The sequence below is a fragment of the Euprymna scolopes genome, chromosome 32 (assembly GCF_053919585.1).
Source record: "Euprymna scolopes isolate OS-2025 chromosome 32, ASM5391958v1, whole genome shotgun sequence".
In the NCBI taxonomy this organism is placed as follows: domain Eukaryota; kingdom Metazoa; phylum Mollusca; class Cephalopoda; order Sepiida; family Sepiolidae; genus Euprymna; species Euprymna scolopes.
Window position 1 is genome coordinate 77,895,958 of NC_136513.1, and position 20,397 is coordinate 77,916,354.

The following is a 20,397-nucleotide window of genomic DNA, read 5'->3' on the forward strand; positions in this document are numbered from 1 at the left end:
TAGGTTAGAACTTGGCACACCCAGGTTCTCAGCCCGTATCATTAACCACTGAGCCACCTTTATATCTCTGTTGATGCTGATGCATGTCCAGGGTTTGTTGCCGATTCTATAACTGACTGAAGCAAAAAGTCCTTGATAGAAATCACATCAAATATAAATGATTTGCAAAAGTAACCAGAGTCACAATGTTAGGCTATTTGTCATGTCCAGTGTTGAGGCCAACTACTTCAGAGATCAATGGGAAGACAGCAATGTCTACGGCCTGTCAGACAATATCATTGAGAATGCTGTGTCTCGGGAATTGGCGGAGTTCATATCATCTAATACATAAAAGGCTATATGCCTGTCTGTCTCCATATTTTCAATTTCCTTTTATCTCTTTATCTCCTCTGAAACTAAATGTTGCAGAGCGGCGCTAGAGACCTCAACTGATTGGATTTTTTGCATGCCATTCTTTTATAGATCTTTAGCTGGTTAAAATAGTCTTTCAGAGATCAAAAATGGGTCAAAATTGAAAAAATCGTTATACATTTTGTACATTCATCTTAGTTTATTTTTAATTTTTAATGTTCAATCAGTTCATGTGCATGTCATGTTGGTACAGTGGTAACGTCACCAGCTTTGAATGTTACAGTTTCAATTTCAATTCTGGCTGATGGCATCCAAATATCTTTTTTTTTACTTTTAAAATCGCGACTCTATACTAATATATACGAAATCTGGACAAATGAAAATATCATATTTAAGTGTATTTTACACTCAGGTAAAACTGGGTGCCACCAGTTAGTCTATTATAATAAAGTCGTATTCCTGTCTGTTTCTTTGTTCACGATTTGGTTAATATATACAAAAGCTACACTGTTTGACAGACTGTCATGGACTTTCATATACTTTTTTTTTGCATTATTTCTATATATAGATTCAAAAGAAATCAACATTTAAGAAGATATCTCATTTGCATATTTCATTAAATAAAGCCTGTTTTAATAATTAATTCTAATTTTTTAAAATAGGACTTAGTAATAGAATTGTGTTGAATATTCTATTTAGAAATATTATATAAAGTTGATTTATTTAATTTACTTTTAATTAAATGTACATCTAATTCATATTATTTATGATTATTATTATAACCAACATTAGCTGTGTTTAAAAACATAAGCTTTCATTTAACCCGCGAGTTGTTTCCCTTTAAGCTATGGAATTTTATTTCCCTGTTTAGATTTCATAGATGAAGATGACGATGTTTCACGCTTACAAAACCTAAAATATGGTCAACTTTTATATTACTAAAGTATATATAATTTCTTAACTGTCATTAGTCAATAAAGTAACCTCAACCAGCAGTTACTGCTGCTGCGGCTTTCAAACTGTAGTGGAGTTGGGAAAGGTGAAAGTAGGAAAACACAACGACTGGTGAGAATACGAAGAACATTTATATCCAGAACAGGGTTAGTGATTCAGGAAGATTAGTAAGCCGTCTCTGTACGACATCCGGATAGCTCTCATTGAGCGGTCTATACTTGCTGCTTATATGGCTAATGGATAAGTCCATCTTAGGGATTATAAGGGTCTGTATGTTCCCACGACACAAACAAATATACATGTGTATTATTTGCATTGCATTTACTTAAAAATTCACCAAAAATCAGGAAATTAATCAATTTTAATGAAATTTTCAGTATGTATCAAATCATGATCACGGAATATAATGAATGCATTATTTTTTATTTGAATCTTAGTGGAAATGTATTATTTTCTTTAAACAAAAAACACCTTCAGTAAAGTTATAGTTTTCAGCAATAAAAAAAATGAATGAATTTATATTTGCTTTATTTATGCAAATAAGTTATCGTAAATTATAACAATAAAAAAGAAATAATAATTTTTACACATTACAAAAAAAGCCCCAAAAGTTCATATTAATGAATTCGATAGAACTAGAAGAAAAATTAATTTCTCGAAGTACCGATATTATCATTGAATTAGGTATTGTTTATTTAATATTTTCACTCAAAAAAATTATAATTGCAAAAAATATTTCTACTTGTTTTTTTAGATTACATGTTTCGCATAATTTTTATATGTAAGATTCTAATATTTTCCTTGTTTGCATGAATGCGAAACTTTCAGCATAACATAATTTTTATATAATAGCAGGAACATAGAAAAATAATTAATAATTAAATTAAAAAATGGTAAAAATTATACAAACATTCACAATAGGAATGTACGGATATACAGCTGGGGGGAAAACAAGAAAACCAGCACTCCCTACCTCCCTTTAATTACCTGACGTTATTTTCAGACAACTTTTTGTCTTTCTGACATTTTAGGCTTCTGTAGAATCCACATTTGAACGATTTTTCATTTGTTGTCATTGTGCAAAGCCAGAATCTCTCATTTAAGGAGACTAATTAAGCCTTTTTTATGCAAACAAGGTTTTTTTTTTTAAATTTTATTCAGTATCTTGGGACTCTACTTTACTAATTGTCTTTGGAACAGACCCAGAAAACTAATATTTATCTTTCAAAGAATTTTTACAATGAATTTATTAAACTTCAAATTTTAACTGAATTTCTCAGGTTCCGAATGTTACCGTAAAAGCATTTTTTCATTATAACTCTTTTTTCACGTGTACAAATATTTTTTTCCTTTTATTAATTTTAGTTCTATTTTCCCATCAATAAGATTTCTTATGTGTTTGTATTTTTTAACCTTAATTTATACTGATTCATGAATGATTACCTAACTATTAGTATGGTTAATCGTAACGTTTATTCCTAATTATATATATATATATATATATATATATATATATATATATATATATATATATATATATATATATTGAGTATAAAGATTAATAATTGTAAATTATAAATCAGTTTCAAATGGATGAACAAACAAAATCAAATTGAGTGTACGATCGTTTCGGAAACGATATTATTAAACTTGACAATAAACATTGATAATAATTGACAAAGATTGTGTTTTTGAATATAGTTTCCTCATCAGCACAAAGAGGGTGGAGGGGGGGGGGGAAATTTAAGGCACAAAAATAAAACTAGCATTTTTGTAGTAAGTTGGATAGTCCTCATTGAGTTGCATTAGAAACTTTGTTTTAAAGTTCGTCAGTACATAAATGGATATGTTGTAATTTGGCCACAAATAGTTGTCTTAAAATCCCCCTCCCCTCTTGTGCTGATGAGGAGACTATATTCAAAAACACAATCGTTGTCAATTATTGTCAGTGTTTATTGTCAATTTTAATAAAAGTGAATACCGTTTTCAAAACGATCGTACATTCAATTTGATTTTGTTTGTTATTGCTTTTGAAACTGATTTATAATTTACAATTATCAATCTTTATCCTCAATATTAATATAGCTCTAGGATAAATATACCTATTGAGCTTATTATGTATCTACCTTACTATGAGCACTGTTCTTTTAAAGTGTTAGTACATTAAAATAAACTTTTCTCTTTAGACTCAAGGTCTAATTCCTTCTATAAAATATAAAATATATCCAGTAGCGTCCAAAACTAAGGGACAAAAATTTAAAGCCTAATATTTATTAGAAATAACAACTATACAAAGCTGAAAATGTTGACAAATGGTAGTCGTTATCATCCATAATAACATACGAAAATTTGAATCATTTGCAAAGGATAGAAAAAGAATTATAACATTTATTTATTTTCAAAAACGGAACGAGAATTAAAAGAATAAAATAACTTTTTCACTTTCTTATATTAAAGTAATATTATTTATATTATCTTATATATTATTTTAATTTATGTATTATTAATATTTATTTTTGTGCATTATATTTTCTATTTCATTTTATTTATATGATATTTCAAGTTTTATTATTTTATTATAATATTTAATTATATTAATAAATATTTTCATTATATATTAAATTTATTAATCATTATTTTTGGTTGATCATATTCTTTTTTGTGTAAGAAATTGTAATTTCTTCGTGTCCTCATATGACACTGTCTCAGAAGATGGTTAACATCACTTTGGCTGCAGATGTTTGCATCTTGAACTTCCTCTGTGGTGGGGAACATGAGTGGTGCTATTCCATCGATTGCAGTTTGGACTCCAGTTCATAGAGATGACACAACATTCCAACACCACTGATGATGCGATCCAAGAATCTGTTGCCTTTGGTTTTGTACTGATTTAACAAGTCTTGGCAGTGGTTCTTTTGATCCTGCATGACCATTCGTGGAACCCACCTAGCATATACTTTGCTATAACCTAGAGATGGCAACATCGTTTTCAATGCACTGAAACTCACATTAAGCTCTACACAAATTTCATTCACCATTATCTGCCAATCAGCACAGATGAATTGGTCAAGGCACACAGTGTTTTCTGGGGTGGTGACTGTACTTTATTTTGCTGATTTTTACTATAATTTACTTAATATAATTTTATCGTCTTTTTCTTATCAATTAGTTTTGTCTTTTTTCTCTTAGCAATTCTCTCGATGCCTTCATTCAGTCTCGAAAGACAAAGGATACCCCCTGTAGGAGCAGCTGCGCATGAAATCGTGCAATCTACAACCACACCTTTCCTGAATTGGTACTGTTTGAGTCCAGTGGCAAGGAGAAGTCCAGGATGACTGGAAACAATACCCAGATAAGCAGAGAGCACATGCAACACATAAAAGTCCCAAATGGTCACCCATTTAGTATTGACCAGGTTCAACATTGCTTAACTTTGGTGATCCAGCGGGAACCGGTGTGTCAACGTGATTATGCCGTATGTTTTTCTTATCAATTAGTTTCATTTCAATAATTTCAAGTAGTGAAAAAGAATACAATTGTGAAGAAATAGTGAACAAGTGAAGTCAACAAGTTATAGAAACGAGTGTGTATTCATTCGATATTCATTTAACTGCATGGTACTCAATACTTGGTACATCAATATATATATATATATATATGTTGCCAACATATTAAATGGCTTATCGATATAAATATTTTGACGTCATTTTCTAGGGAACCATATTTCATTTATCTCCTCTTCAGGAGGTTAGACACAAGGCCAGATATGGTTTTAAAAAATGTTGTGAGACCAAAACTTATCTGCATCATGGACTCTTCCAATACTATATTACAATGTGAGATAACACTCTCAGGGGCAGTATCGCAATATTGTAGAATCAGTAGGAGTACTATTAGTGTACAGTGCATATGATTACCGATAATGGATATGACCAAATAGTAAGCTCCACTTAACATTTACCCTATCCTTGTAACCTTGTTAGTTAATATATCTTTTTTACACCTACTCTGTGTTTTGTGTTTTCCTACCATGGTCCCAACCTTGGGTCCACATCAAAAAGCCAGCACAACAAGATAAATACACTCTTGCCTACAAAAGAAATGCATGAATAGCCCCATCGGTATTTCCTGTGAAGGGTACCTCAGAGCATTAACAATAACTAACTATATTTAAAGAGAAGGAAAAGCCTGGGAGGGTAGTCCGACTAGAAATTAACAGTACCATGCCTCAACCTGACAGCAACAAAGTGAGTTAGACTGATTGTCAAGGACGTATTCACAAATGGAGCGAACACCTACTCAAGCAGTATCAGGTAAGTTACAATAGCTAAAAATGTCAAAAAGAAAAAATACATTAAGTAGGTTACATAATAGTGAAAGAACTAGTTAGTTTCCGGTTTCCGGTTACATAAATTATTATTGTAAAGTATTGTGATCCATTAGAAGAAGAAGAAGAAGAAGAAGAAGAAGAAGAAGAAGAAGAAGAAGAAGAAGAAGAAGCTGTTGTCTAGAATCACAATTTGTGAATTCGGTTTAATGAAATCATAATATATATATAATTTTTTAATAAATAAATATAATTTTTTTCTGAAAAACATATTGACACTCATATATAGAGTACCATACAAAATGTAAGGGAGGTGACTCCCTCTAGCATTTCGGAAAATGTTCCATCATAGATAATCAAATTCGTTTATTTGCATTTATCACTCAAAACAGTAACAAACAAAAACCAATTATATATATATATATATATATATATATATATATATATATATATATATATATATATATATATACACACGAGCAAACAGTTAATAAAACGTGTTAAAAAACACTTTGAAATGAGTTAAAAACATATTTAATCTGAAAAGGAAACACTAGATAAGTGGATAGTCCTTAATCCGCGGAGTTTCAAAGAAATACTTTCCTTCTCATCAGAGGGTAGGAATTAGCAAAATGCGGGATCGGATTTTGCATGCAAAAGTATTTGATGAAACAACAAGTAAGTCAAAGATCTTACTTGATAACAAAAAAGTGAAGCAGAGGGAATATGGTGAAGAAAAAGGTGATTACACGTGAATGGATAGATTTTATATATATATATATATATATATATATATATATATATATATATATATATATATATATCAAAAGGATGTAGTGTTTACCTGATATACGCAATGGTAAACTTCAATCTAATATAAATACCTGTATTTATATATAAATAATTTAATCCCAACTGAATAAAAGAGGTCAATACGCAATAGAGAGTAGAGCTTATTATAAGAAAAAGAGGATTAAAATTGTAAGTTGAAATTTACAATCAAAATTTATTGTTCGACTGAATACTCCAAAAAGAATTTACAAAATCCTTATTCTGTGGAGTTTGAAAGAATGCTATTCTTGCTATTCTTCTTATCAGAGGACAGAAAGAAATAAGCAGATTATATTTGTAGCAAAGCTAGAATTTGCAGGTTATGGCATTAAGTGAAACTGCAGTTTATTATAGTCATAAATTACAAAGAATCTTCATGCAAGCTGAAGTATTTTGCGCGGTTTGTTTTTATTATTTTTACATTTCCCACATTTTTTTTCACTCGTTTTAAAACTCGTGTACATCTACCCTTCCACCGGAGTATTGCCGCAGAATAATTCAAGGAATGCCCATAAGATTGCAGGCTGTCAAATTGCAGAAGACCTATGCTACTAAATATTAACTAATCTATTGTGTTCCTGTTGTATTCGTGTTCCATGAATGTTCTAAAGTTATATTTAAATAACAATTTTCCATTGTGCGGAGTTTCTTTTTGCCTTCTTAATTTGAAGTTAATTTTTTAAATTGACATGAACACTAGGATATTTCCATTAAAAGTCAAATATGAACGGGTAAAATTATAGAGGAATAAAAGGGCAAATGAAATAGGGTATAGGTTGTTTAAGCAGTTACATTCAATTTAACTTAAATTTGTGGTTTTTGTATGTATTGAAAAATATTTTCCAATTTTGTATCCCAATGTACATAAATAACACAAAGTTCATTTAAATTGGTCGATAGTGCAATACTAAAGTTATAATACATTAATATTGCTTTTTTAATATTTCACTATGAACAAACCCTCATTTTCAACCTCATCTCCCACCCATAAAAAGGGTTTAGCTTTATTTATTATACAAGCATACAATTGTTTTGGTCCTTTATCGATATTTTTATATATAACTAGCTGTTCAGCCCGGCTTTACCCGGGCCCTACATACTCTTCGTAACTTTATGTGCATATATATATATATATATATATATATATATATATATATATATATATATACTAAAAAGTTTGACTCATGTCCAGGTAACCTACATCTAAAATTTCAAGTGTTTAGACCCAAAATTGGTGGAGGAGTTTGGTAGAGTCTGCAAAGGTCAACTCTTTCAATTTTGACCTCTTGGCAGCCAAATTTCACCCAAAAACTGATTAAAAACCTTGCTGTATGTCTGAATACCCTTTATGTAAAATTTCAAACGTTTAGACCCAAAATTGACAGAATAGTTTGCTAGAAATCGCAAAGGTCAAATCTTTTGAACTTTGACCCCTTGGAAGTCAAATTTTGGCCAAAAATCGACTAAAAAGCTTGCCCTATGTCTGAATACACTTTATGTAAAATTTCAAATGTTTAGACCATGACTTGTCTGAGTAATTTGGTAGAGAACGCAGAGGTCAAATTTTTTTTTTAATTTTGACTCCAATTTTCACCCCTTAACAGTTATTATTTTGAGCTCAAATAAAATTAACAAGTTTGATCCATGTCCACGTAACCTACATCTAAAATTTTAAGTGTTTAGACCCAAAATTGGTGGAAGAGTTTGGTAGAGTTTTCAAAGGTTAGATCGTTGAACTTTGACCCCTTGAAAGCCAAATTTCTACCCGAAAACCAATTAAAAAGATTTTCCCAAATCTCAATACCCCTAATTTCAAATATCGAGTCCGTAGACTGAAAATTGACAGAGTAATTTAGTAGGGAAATGTACACACACAGACACACACGCAGGCAGACAATTTGACTTTTATTGATATATAGATTCTCTGCATATACGCTGTTTCTTATTCGTTTATCAGTAGGACATTCATCAGCATTAGGAAGATAAATCAAAACCAAACACAAAAATCTTACATCAACTTAGAGATACTCGTCCTCACGGGCAGTTTGATACATTCACAGACATCAACAATATTTACCTCTATTGTGCATTCATTTTCCTTAGTAACAAGAAGACGTCGAGCAGTTGTTTTTTTTTTTATTTTTATTTTTTTATTTTGTATTCTTGTCCAGAATTTCCACCTTATTAAAAAAGCAAAAAATAAAGAAAAATTTGCATGATGTACATGCCCGTGACGAAATGAAAATAGCATATTCCATAAATCATGTAAATTAATCAAGTAGTTTTATTTTTACATGTGAACTTAAGCTTCCCACAAAAGTTTTTCTTCCAGGAAGGCATCAAACACTCAAATCATAATCATTTTTTTTTTTCATCTTAAGCATGTGCTCTGATTTCAAATTACAAAACCCTACACAAACAATTAGTTTTGTTTTCTTTTTCAATATTTTTTTATGAATACTGGGGTGGTTATTAAATTGCTGCCCAACTCAACAATATTTGGCACAAGGCCAGAAAATGGGGATCTAAACAGGCTCCACTAAAGGAGGAGCACTCCTGCAATTGAAAAAATTGCCTGAGCAACCCGTCGGCATTCCCCAGTCGGGGCGCCTCAGGTGACAAGAAATAAACTTGCCCCACCGGAAAGCCCGGTGGCAAGGCCTGGGAGGGTGTACCTCAGTCTGACAGGTGCTGAGCCGGGTCCCGGACCCTCACCTGTTGGGCTAAGTGTCAAGAACGGATCCTTGACGTGTATTACTACCCTGTTTCCCTGCAGCAGAAGCCGCTAGGAGACACATCCCATCATAAAGTATAATGGGGTATGATTGAAGAAAGTTGGAAGATTCTACTGATAGACACTGGCGATAGGAGATGACAAATCAAATAGAGCCACGTTCTGCTAGCAACCCATCAGAAACCAGAATTGCTACACAAAAATATTGAATCTTTTAGCATTCTGGAAATAATTTTTTCCTGTCAACATGAGAAAAATCTTTTGCTCTTTGCCTGCAAAATTTTAAAGTTTGAGACCTATACAAAACAGCTACCCATCGAAAACTCTTCATTTCCAGGACTTATACTGAATAGTTACCTATCGGAAACTCTTCATTTCCCAAACTTGTACAGAACTGCTACCCATCGAAAACTCTTCATCTCCAGGACTTATACAGAATAGTTACCTGCTGGAAACTCTTCATTTCCCAAACTTGTACAGAACTGCTACCCATCGAAAACTCTTCATTTCCAGGACTTATACAGAATAGTTACCTATCGGAAACTCTTCATTTCCCAAACTTGTACAGAACTGCTACCCACCAAAAACTCTTCATTTCCAGGACTTGTACTGAATAGGTACCTACCGGAAACTCTTCTTAAATTAAACATGGCTTTCAATTCATTTGCCCATCAGGGCACCCCGTAAAATTCAACTAGTCTCCACTGTAGTGGGGTAGTGCTAACGTTGTAGTGTCAGATATACCAGGCTAATAGAGCTCCGATGAAAATCTAGGATAAGTCAACAAACAGGATCTTTTATCCTCTCATCATTTTTGAATCTATATATAATAAGCAAGGACATCCCAAGTTCAGAACCGCAAATACTTGGAATGAGGATAACAATGTTGCTTCTGTACCTGTTCAAATTTATATGTTCTGGGTTGAACCTTCCCTGACTTCATATGCAATCATAGAGCATTGCTCAAATCTTTCCCAACTTCATATGTCAACCATAGAGTCTTGCTGTTCTGGGTTGTTGTGGAGACGCCCACTAAATAACATAGGCGGGTGAGTGAGATATATAAAGGTATCAATCACCAACACCGGGAGAGTTCTGCAATGACCACCAAATAGGCAAGACGCCTATGTTGCCTCCAGTAAGACATGCAACATACCACCTGCCGGAATATCTCCAACTGAAGTATATCTGAAGACATGTAAATATGTATATAACTTCTCTTCCTAATATATTATTGTTATACCTTTACTTTCCGTGTTCTTGTTAATTGTTTGTGCGGAAACAACATGGGGGTCAGGAGTTAAAACCTGCAATTTTACAGATATAACAAGTAGTGTTGAGACAATTAATCGGTATCAGAATTGGAAAAATTTGTGTCTATTTTCCGGTGCCAAAAATAATTCCTTTAATTATCTTTCTATTGGATTTTGTTTAAAGAAAAATCTTTCACTGCTGGTAGTAATAATGAAAAAATAATCAATATTTCTTGATTTTTAAAATTACCAGTAAAACTAAAATCTGGAGATTAACCCTCCACATGTGCAATTTTACGTTTGAAAAAATATATGTACATTTAAAATTTGTTTTTATGGTAATTGGGAAATAAACAGCAACTTTATAGTTAAAAATTCAGAGATTTATAAAGAATTGGAGGGTTTGTATTACTGTACACATAGATTCGAAAAAGTTGTCAAAAAACAAATATATAACAAATAAATGTTATCAAAGGCAAGATAAGTTACTTTTCTACCAAACTGGATATATTTTTCGTGTTTTTATTCAATGTAACATGTTTATTCAGCTCGAAAACCATACAGTGTTTACCGATGTATTGGAACATTCAAGATGGCGTCTGACTCTCTCTTTAACACGGTAAGTGTGGGAAAAGATGTTATAAATAAAAAACCGGATAAAATACTGTTAAAAACTCGCTCAATATATGTTACCGTGACATAGGTTGACATATATATTCGGCGGGTTTTTAATAGTATTTTGTATAGTTTTTTTATTTATAACACCTTTTTCCATACTTACCGTGTTAAAGAGGGTATGAGACGCCATCTTGAATTTTCGAATACATCGGTAAACACTGTATGGTTTTTGAGCTGAATAAATATGTTACATTGAATAAAAATACAAAAAATATATCCAGTTTGGCAGAAAAGTAACTTATCTTGCCTTTGATAACATTTATTTGTTATATATTTGTTTTTTGACAACTTTTTCGAATCTATGTGTACAGTAATACAAACCCGAATTGGAATTGGAATCAGAAATTTAGTATGAAATCGGTAATTATATTGGAATTGGGATAAATATTGGAATCGTCCCATCACTAATAACAAATAGCTACGAATAACGAAGAGATTTCATGCTGACCACACATTTCTGAAAATAACATTTCTGTGGTTTGTTATAACTCAACAAATAAATCAATAAATAGTTTGATTGCTCTATAACCTTCTACTTCGTTTGATGGAGTACAAGGTTAAATGAAATCCCCAACCGTCGGATCACAAATGTAACATCATCTAATCTCAAACCCCTCAAATGTATTCAGGCATTCACAAGTACAGCATCAACTTTAACTCCAAGCTGCACAAAATGTATAGACCCCTAAATCCGTGTGGCAACACAGTTTTCATGCCAATAAGTTTTTGGAGATGTATTATATTTTTTATATTACTTGTATTGATCGGACTATTGTTCTCATCTTGAGTGGTGTTTGTTCAACGTTTTGATTGGATTAGCCTTCGATCATCCTTAGGCATGTTGGTTGTTATTTGAAAAAGGCCGAAACGTTGCACAAAAACACTCAAGATGAGAGCCATAGTCTGATCAATAGAAATAATGTAAACAATCAGCCCTCATTTCAAACATTCACAGTTAAACATCAGAACTTCATTATATTTTTTATCTCAGCAGGATCACAGATCACTCCTGTTATCTGAGTATCTGGGAACAATTATATATGCATTTCCAATCCGACAATACCATTACACGTCAGGATGTACCAGTAATGTTGGTCCATTTTGCCTGGGATCCATAATATCGACACAGTTCAACAAGAAAAAAAAAAAAATAGCCGCAACAACTTGGATACAACTGCTTTATACATGTGAGCTTCTTCTATTCCCGTTATGATTTATTCTAATTTATGCAAATTTAAAACCAAAGTGAATATTTCAGAATTCTTTAGATGAGCTGTGATAATTTTTATTATTTGTACTAGCAGGGGGAGGGGGGGGACTAACCTTGGCGGTCATAAATTATGCTTAAATATATATTTATTAATGCAGATTTCATATTTATTATTTCAAAGACAATCATGTACTTTTTTTTTTTTTTTTTTTACATAGGCATCACCACATTATCAAGGCCAAGAGGCCACTCAAGGATAAGGGTTAAAGAGTGTACAGTAGAAATTGGACAATATAGTAATCATTAGTAATGAAAATTTGGTAAATTTGATAACTTATATGGAACGGCTCATCAAGAACTTATTTACGTTAGACTTAAAGACAACCATATTGTAGTCAGCCGGAAAGCAGGAAAACGGAAGACAATTCCACAGGCGTGCAGTTCTAAGAAAGAAGCTTTGTTCATGGAATCTACGTTTAGGTTTAGGCACAGATAAAGAGTGGGGGGAATTATTGATAGTGTTTACAGCTAGACGAGTGTTTCTTGTGAAAGTTTGGCGAGGGGGGACCATAGATTGAAGCTCAGTCGAACACTTTCCATGAAAATAACGATACATCAGAGACAAACTCGCAACATCTCTTCTGTGAGATAAAGGTTGCAAGGAAGAGAAAAGGACATCTCCTACGAGGCTACGAAGTCTATTTTGAACTCTATCAAGGCAGGCCAAGTCCTTTCTAGCAGCTCCTGCCCAGATGTGGCAACAGTATTCCATCCTTGGACGTACCTGGCTCTTATATAGATAGAGAATAGCATCAGCAGTGAGATATCTACCAGATCGATAGAAAGATCCCACCATTTTTCCAGCGGCCTTGGCAACAGATTTGATGTACGTGTTCCATTTAAGATCAGGAGTAATGGTCAAGCCAAGAAGCTTGTCAAAACTAGAGGCCTCCTTTTGTATTGAATATTATATATATATTATGTTGGTGCAAAAATAATGTCATTATATATATATATATATATATATATATATATATATATATATGTATAGCTAAACATAAAAAAACATTAGTTTTGCACCAACCAAATATATATATCCATCTATGCTTCCATTCAGTCTTGAAAGACAAAGGATAGGGGCAGTAGCGTGTGTAATTGTGAGGCAAGGGTTGCACAATCTCCAACCACACCTCTCCTGAATCGGCACTGTTTGAGTCCAGTGGCGAGGAGAAGACCAGAACGACTTGAAACAATGCCGAGATAAGCGGAGAGCACATACAGCACCTGAAAGTCCCGAATGGTCACCCATTTAGTACTGACCAGGTTCAATGTTGCTTAACTTTGGTGATCCAGCAGGAACCAGTGTATCAACGTGATTATGCCGTATATATATATATATATATATATACGAGCAAACAGTTAATAAAACATGTTAAAAACACTTTGAAATGAGTTAAAAACATATTTAATCTGAAAAGGAAACACTAGATAAGTGGATAGTCCTTAATCCGTGGAGTTTCGAAGAAATACTTTCCTTCTCATCAGAGGGTAGGAATTAGCAAAATGCGGGATCGGATTTTGCATGCAAAAGTATTTGATGAAACAAGTAAGTCAAAGATCTTACTTGAAAACAAAAAAAAGTGAAGCAGGGGAATATGGTGAAGAAAAAGGTGGTTACACATGAATGGATAGTCTGGGGGAAGATAAATAATCCATATATATATATATACATTACTAACTTCCAAAATCTAAAAAAAAGTATGACTTGAGTGCCATCAGCTAGAAATATTTAGTGCTCCAGCCGCGTTCCCTACCGTTTGAGTTAACCCAACAAATACATAAGAAAGAATTAAAATTAAACGACTTCTACCTATAATATGATTGAATTATAATGAATGCATAAAACAAATAAAAATGTGTGGGCGAGTTGAAATGAACATTTTGCATTTCAACTTGCCAACATCATTCATTCATCCATCCAAACAAAGATTTTATTTGTTATAAGCTATCCTGGGTGTATGATTACTATTTCCTGTTAATTTCAGTTTTATGTGACCAGCAGTTTAAGAATTTATCGGTTAAACGCATACATACATACGTTTACTGTTTAAATTATAAATGATGGACAAATATGCAACAAATAAATGTTACCAAAACTCTTCTACATACCTGAATAAATTTATTTATGTTTAAACTTCTTTTAAAGTGTGTTTTTGGTTCAAAACAAACTGTGTTCACTCTTTGAATCAGAATTTTAAAAAATGGCTGCCCAATAACCCGGGCAGAAGGACCATTGATAACCGCTCAAAATTGAAAATTAAACAAACGCTGGTAGAAGCACATAAATGTTAACAATCGATCGAAAATGTTATGCTGTATGAATATTTTGTTTAATTTTCGATTTTTTGAGCGATTAAACGAGAATGGGCCGGAAATGAGTATCATTTTATATTAATTTTTTGTACGAAACAGTTTTCCTATGCGAAATTTTAAAATAATTGTTTTTTTGTTTTTTTTCGCCACATAATCATTTAAAAATGTAAAATCCTATTTTTGGGAAGTAACTACTTCATTTACTCACATAAATTTACTATACAAAAGTATAGATTTATGCGTAAACTTTAAGTATTTATTCAAAAGTGCTCAATACGTAGGTAGAGCTAGTTAGTAATTTATAAAATATATATGGCGATTAAGCCATATATATTTTATAAATTACTATATATATATATATATATATATATATATATATATATATATATATATATATATATATATATATATGGAGAGCCACTCAGCCCAATGATATAGTACTACTTAGGAGATACATAGATACTTTAAAACATTGTCTTGTCAAACCACTTGCTGATTTACAGACCCGTTCAGAGATATTACAACAATACTTCGGTGGTCAAGATGGCAACACATCCTCATCAAATTCCTGGTCTTGTTTTACATTTTATGACTTCACGTGGTTTACCAAACTAGTTTTAGACAGAGGAATTCTGCCACAGATTGTACATTTTAGTTCTTGTTGTTTGACGCATAATGAGGGCATGACACCAATGATTTCGACGATCATTTTTATAACCACAGTTACAATAATCAAGCAATCAGAAGCTTCAAAAGTTACTATAAAAGATGTTGAATTTTGGATTCAATCAGTTTGCTGTCGTCTCTGTCATGAACCTGTATTTAATTCTTTGCCGCAATCTTTGTTACTAGGAATGACTTAATACTCAAGATCGAAATTGCATTTGATTCTTTGCCGCCATCTTTGTTACTAGGAATGACTTAACACTCAAGATCGAAATTGCATTTGATTCTTTGCCGCCATCTTTGTTACTAGGAATGACTTAACACTCAAGATCGAAATTGCATTTGATTCTTTGCCGCCATCTTTGTTACTAGGAATGACTTAACACTCAAGATCGAAATTGCATTTGATTCTTTGCCGCCATCTTTGTTACTAGGAATGACTTAACACTCAAGATCGAAATTGCATTTGATTCTTTGCCGCCATCTTTGTTACTAGGAATGACTTAACACTCAAGATCGAAATTGCATTTGATTCTTTGCCGCCATCTTTGTTACTAGGAATGACTTAACACTCAAGATCGAAATTGCATTTGATTCTTTGCCGCCATCTTTGTTACTAGGAATGACTTAACACTCAAGATCGAAATTGCATTTCATTCTTTGCCGCCATCTTTGTTACTAGGAATGACTTAACACTCAAGATCGAAATTGCATTTGATTCTTTGCCGCCATCTTTGTTACTAGGAATGACTTAACACTCAAGATCGAAATTGCATTTGATTCTTTGCCGCCATCTTTGTTACTAGGAATGACTTAACACTCAAGATCGAAATTGCATTTGATTCTTTGCCGCCATCTTTGTTACTAGGAATGACTTAACACTCAAGATCGAAATTGCATTTGATTCGTTGCCGCCATCTTTGTTACTAGGAATGACTTAACACTCAAGATCGAAATTGCATTTAATTCTTTGCCGCCATCTTTGTTACTAGGAATGAATTAACACTCAAGATCGAAATTGCATTTGATTCTTTGCCGCCATCTTTGTTACTAGGAATGACTTAACACTTAAGATCGAAATTGCATTTAATTCTTTGCCGCCATCTTTGTTACTAGGAATGACTTAACACTTAAGATCGAAATTGCATTTGATTCTTTGCCGCCATCTTTGTTACTAGGAATGACTTAACACTTAAGATCGAAATTGCATTTGATTCTTTGCCGCAATCTTTGTTACTAGGAATGACTTAACACTCAAGATCGAAACTGCATTTAATTCTTTGCCGCCATCTTTGTTACTAGGAATGACTTAACACTCAAGATCGAAACTGCATTTAATTCTTTGCCGCCATCTTTGTTACTAGGAATGACTTAACACTCAAGATCGAAACTGCATTTAATTCTTTGCCGCCATCTTTGTTACTAGGAATGACTTAACACTCAAGATCGAAACTGCATTTAATTCTTTGCCGCAATCTTTGTTACTAGGAATGACTTAACACTCAAGATCGAAATTGCATTTAATTCTTTGCCGCAATCTTTGTTACTAGGAATGACTTAACACTCAAGATCGAAACTGCATTTAATTCTTTGCCGCCATCTTTGTTACTAGGAATGACTTAACACTCAAGATCGAAACTGCATTTAATTCTTTGCCGCCATCTTTGTTACTAGGAATGACTTAACACTCAAGATCGAAATTGCATTTAATTCTTTGCCGCAATCTTTGTTACTAGGAATGACTTAACACTCAAGATCGAAATTGCATTTGATTCTTTGCCGCCATCTTTGTTACTAGGAATGACTTAACACTCAAGATCGAAATTGCATTTGATTCTTTGCCGCAATCTTTGTTACTAGGAATGACTTAACACTCAAGATCGAAACTGCATTTAATTCTTTGCCGCAATCTTTGTTACTAGGAATGACTTAACACTCAAGATCGAAATTGCATTTAATTCTTTGCCGCAATCTTTGTTACTAGGAATGACTTAACACTCAAGATCGAAATTGCATTTGATTCTTTGCCGCCATCTTTGTTACTAGGAATGACTTAACACTCAAGATCGAAATTGCATTTAATTCTTTGCCGCCATCTTTGTTACTAGGAATGACTTAACACTCAAGATCGAAATTGCATTTGATTCTTTGCCGCAATCTTTGTTACTAGGAATGACTTAACACTCAAGATCGAAATTGCATTTCATTCTTTGCCGCAATCTTTGTTACTAGGAATGACTTAACACTCAAGATCGAAATTGCATTTGATTCTTTGCCGCCATCTTTGTTACTAGGAATGACTTAACACTCAAGATCAAAATTGCATTTAATTCTTTGCCGCAATCTTTGTTACTAGGAATGACTTAACACTCAAGATCGAAATTGCATTTGATTCTTTGCCGCCATCTTTGTTACTAGGAATGACTTAACACTCAAGATCGAAATTGCATTTAATTCTTTGCCGCAATCTTTGTTACTAGGAATGACTTAACACTCAAGATCGAAATTGCATTTGATTCTTTGCCGCAATCTTTGTTACTAGGAATGACTTAACACTCAAGATCGAAATTGCATTTAATTCTTTGCCGCAATCTTTGTTACTAGGAATGACTTAACACTCAAGATCGAAATTGCATTGATTCTTCGCCGCCATCTTTGTTACTAGGAATGACTTAACACTCAAGATCGAAACTGCATTTAATTCTTTGCCGCCATCTTTGTTACTAGGAATGACTTAACACTCAAGATCGAAACTGCATTTAATTCTTTGCCGCCATCTTTGTTACTAGGAATGACTTAACACTCAAGATCGAAATTGCATTTAATTCTTTGCCGCAATCTTTGTTACTAGGAATGACTTAACACTCAAGATCGAAACTGCATTTAATTCTTTGCCGCCATCTTTGTTACTAGGAATGACTTAACACTCAAGATCGAAACTGCATTTGATTCTTTGCCTCCATCTTTGTTACTAGGAATGACTTAACACTCAAGATCGAAACTGCATTTAATTCTTTGCCGCCATCTTTGTTACTAGGAATGACTTAACACTCAAGATCGAAACTGCATTTAATTCTTTGCCGCAATCTTTGTTACTAGGAATGACTTAACACTCAAGATCGAAATTGCATTTAATTCTTTGCCGCAATCTTTGTTACTAGGAATGACTTAACACTCAAGATCGAAACTGCATTTAATTCTTTGCCGCCATCTTTGTTACTAGGAATGACTTAACACTCAAGATCGAAACTGCATTTGATTCTTTGCCGCAATCTTTGTTACTAGGAATGACTTAACACTCAAGATCGAAATTGCATTTGATTCTTTGCCGCCATCTTTGTTACTAGGAATGACTTAACACTCAAGATCGAAACTGCATTTGATTCTTTGCCGCAATCTTTGTTACTAGGAATGACTTAACACTCAAGATCGAAATTGCATTTGATTCTTTGCCGCAATCTTTGTTACTAGGAATGACTTAACACTCAAGATCGAAATTGCATTTGATTCTTTGCCGCAATCTTTGTTACTAGGAATGACTTAACACTCAAGATCGAAATTGCATTTGATTCTTTGCCGCCATCTTTGTTACTAGGAATGACTTAACACTCAAGATCGAAATTGCATTTAATTCTTTGCCGCCATCTTTGTTACTAGGAATGACTTAACACTCAAGATCGAAACTGCATTTGATTCTTTGCCGCCATCTTTGTTACTAGGAATGACTTAACACTTAAGATCGAAATTGCATTTGATTCTTTGCCGCCATCTTTGTTACTAGGAATGACTTAACACTTAAGATCGAAATTGCATTTGATTCTTTGCCGCAATCTTTGTTACTAGGAATGACTTAATACTCAAGATCGAAATTGCATTTGATTCTTTGCCGCCATCTTTGTTACTAGGAATGACTTAACACTTAAGATCGAAATTGCATTTGATTCTTTGCCGCCATCTTTGTTACTAGGAATGACTTAACACTTAAGATCGAAATTGCATTTGATTCTTTGCCGCCATCTTTGTTACTAGGAATGACTTAACACTCAAGATCGAAATTGCATTTGATTCTTTGCCGCAATCTTTGTTACTAGGAATGACTTAATACTCAAGATCGAAATTGCATTTGATTCTTTGCCGCCATCTTTGTTACTAGGAATGACTTAACACTCAAGATCGAAATTGCATTTGATTCTTTGCCGCCATCTTTGTTACTAGGAATGACTTAACACTTAAGATCGAAATTTCATTTGATTCTTTGCCGCCATCTTTGTTACTAGGAATGACTTAACACTCAAGATCGAAATTGCATTTGATTCTTTGCCGCAATCTTTGTTACTAGGAATGACTTAATACTCAAGATCGAAATTGCATTTGATTCTTTGCCGCCATCTTTGTTACTAGGAATGACTTAACACTCAAGATCGAAATTGCATTTGATTCTTTGCCGCCATCTTTGTTACTAGGAATGACTTAACACTTAAGATCGAAATTGCATTTGATTCTTTGCCGCCATCTTTGTTACTAGGAATGACTTAACACTTAAGATCGAAATTGCATTTGATTCTTTGCCGCAATATTTGTTACTAGGAATGACTTAATACTCAAGATCGAAATTGCATTTGATTCTTTGCCGCCATCTTTGTTACTAGGAATGACTTAACACTTAAGATCGAAATTGCATTTGATTCTTTGCCGCCATCTTTGTTACTAGGAATGACTTAACACTTAAGATCGAAATTGCATTTGATTCTTTGCCGCCATCTTTGTTACTAGGAATGACTTAACACTCAAGATCGAAATTGCATTTAATTCTTTGCCGCAATCTTTGTTACTAGGAATGACTTAACACTCAAGATCGAAACTGCATTTAATTCTTTGCCGCCATCTTTGTTACTAGGAATGACTTAACACTCAAGATCGAAATTGCATTTGATTCTTTGCCGCCATCTTTGTTACTAGGAATGACTTAACACTTAAGATCGAAATTGCATTTGATTCTTTGCCGCCATCTTTGTTACTA

At 33.2% G+C, this 20,397-nt stretch overlaps 1 protein-coding gene across 1 annotated transcript in view; it reads right to left on the reverse strand.

Moving 5' to 3' along the window:
• Positions 1-20,397, reverse strand: part of LOC145256445 (SRSF protein kinase 1-like) — a 583,024-nt gene that overhangs the window by 415,033 nt on the left and 147,594 nt on the right. The window lies entirely within an intron of this gene.